Below are 2,310 nucleotides of genomic sequence, written 5' to 3'. Positions count from 1 at the left end.
CCTCATTACTCTCACCTGTTCAGAACTGCATATATTCATCTGCTTCTCTGCCAGTTTGTTGTAACTCGTACCACGTTCAAGCTCAGTTCTCATGTATTGTTGCCTCCTTGCTGTCCACCCTGTTTCTGTCTGTGGCTAATTACTGAACTATCCCCTTTCTTGGTTTATCCTATTATGACACAAACTTCTTGCTCCAAATTGGAAAGTTCACTGATTAAAGGTTCTTAAACTTTTTCATAGCTATAGAATTTCCAATCATTTATTTTGATTAATGCTGCAGGATAGATGGAGAATCCAGAATAAGGCACACAGTTTATGTGTAAGAAAACTGGGGGCAAATTATTATTATTATTATTTTTTTTGCCCTGGGGGTGTGTGGAGGCAGAGGACCTGGGACGACAGTTTAAGAAGGGGGGGTTAAAAGTTTATTTTGTCCAGCAGGGGGAGCCGTCTTCAGTCTGTGGTGGAGGAGGAGCCTCTGTTACAGATAAAAACACCAGGAGTTTTAAGCTAAAATGTCAGGCTACATAAAACCATAAAAATACTCAATAAATAAAACGAATAAAAGCATGCAATTAAAAATTAGCCGTGACAACAAACTATATATCCTGGGTAAATATAAAAACAGAATAAAAGTAATGACAGAGGGGTACTTAGCTCAGAGAGGGGTGTATTGTAACCACACCCCTCTGCTGCTTCTTCGTCGATTCCCCCTCTGACCGCTGTCTAGCTCCTGACTCAGCTGCCACGCTGCTCCCCCGGCCGTCGACCAGTCACAAGCTGTCCCGCCACGCTCCTCCCGGCTGTCGGCCCGACGATGAGGCACACCTGCCCTCAATCCCTTCTAGTAAGGTGGTGTGTTCAAGAGCCCTCTGAATTAAAAACTTCCAACATTGTTATCAATCCGTTACATATGCCTTTTTGTAGATGTACTCAGGGGATTGCATATTTCAAAGTCATCAATGTACAGTATTAAAGAAAGGCTGCCCCCCCCCAGACAAACGATCTGTTTCTGAAAAAATGACCAATCAAATAAAGACTTATAGTTGTGTGCGATATCCCCTTGAATTGCATCAACAGTCCTTAAATTATCATTCTGATATAAGAATGAAAAACACAAACTTTTAGATGGACACATACAGAAAGACCTGCTATTCCGTTGATCAAGAATAAATTCTGTTGGCTCTACCATTTTGAAATGTTTTTGTAAAAAGCTTTGCGTCTCCAAGAAGTGGAAAGCGAGCCTTTATCTCCTATTGCTTTTCTTTTTTACAGGGTTTGTTTCACTGAGAGCACTGGGAATGTTTTAACAATTGACTGATCAAACTGGAAAATATTTTCATGAAGTATTTGGCTGATAGAGTAATTTTGCATGTAGCTGTCAGGGAGAAAGAGCCAATTCATTGGTTCAACTCTTGCAAGAGTTCACCTGCATTTGACAAAAGAGAGCTGCTTTCTAACTTAAGTAGAACTGATGCAAGTTTAAGTTCAATATCCTCCGAGTTTAGAGCTTCACTGTTGTTCAACGCAGAATCCGCACTAGCCTTTGCACAACCTTCCTGTTTAGAATGATCATTATCGCTAACTGTTCACAACAGTCTGATTCACAATACCATGCTTAAATGCACTGCAACTGGTGGAATGTTTTCTGAATTTATGACTTTTGAAGTTCTTATACATGTTTGTTTCATAAGCACAGTCCGAAAACACACACATGACAGTGTCCTTATTTTTAAGACGTTGAAATATACACTATCAAATCAAAGCAAACTTTATTTGTATAGCACTTTATCAACTTGTGTCACTCAAAGTGCTTTACATAAAAACTAGGGACGGAAATCGATTTAAAAAAAATGTAACCAAGTAATCGTAAACCATTTTTTGTGGAATTCATTTTTTTAAATTTTTTTTTTTTATTTTCCTTTATGTGTTTGTGAAAAATAATAATAATAATAATATAAATACTTTTTTTTTTTTTTTTTGGAGAAGTTTGATCCAGCTGTTCATGTCGGCTCGGCTGGAATCTGCTCTCAGGTGGAGGCGTGTCTGTCCACTCTGAACTGCTCGCCTCTTGTTAACAGCGGCGGGCAGGACGTCCGCGGTGAACCGCAGAGTTTCCACAATTTTTAGACAAAGTCGTTACTCGTTATTGTAATTAATGTCGGTCCCATCCCAAAATAAAATACTAGTCGGTTTCCTTGTTGTTAGATTTCTAAAAGCAGCTCCATTTTGCTCCACCCACCACGGCGGATCTTCCGCTCTGCACTGCAGCCATCCATTGTCGTCCATTGTCCGCTTCATTTATTAAAA

This window comes from Oryzias melastigma, linkage group LG14 (genome assembly GCF_002922805.2).
Source record: "Oryzias melastigma strain HK-1 linkage group LG14, ASM292280v2, whole genome shotgun sequence".
Classification (NCBI taxonomy): domain Eukaryota; kingdom Metazoa; phylum Chordata; class Actinopteri; order Beloniformes; family Adrianichthyidae; genus Oryzias; species Oryzias melastigma.
The sequence above is the reverse complement of the archived record's forward strand: the minus strand, read 5'-3'. Positions refer to the sequence as shown.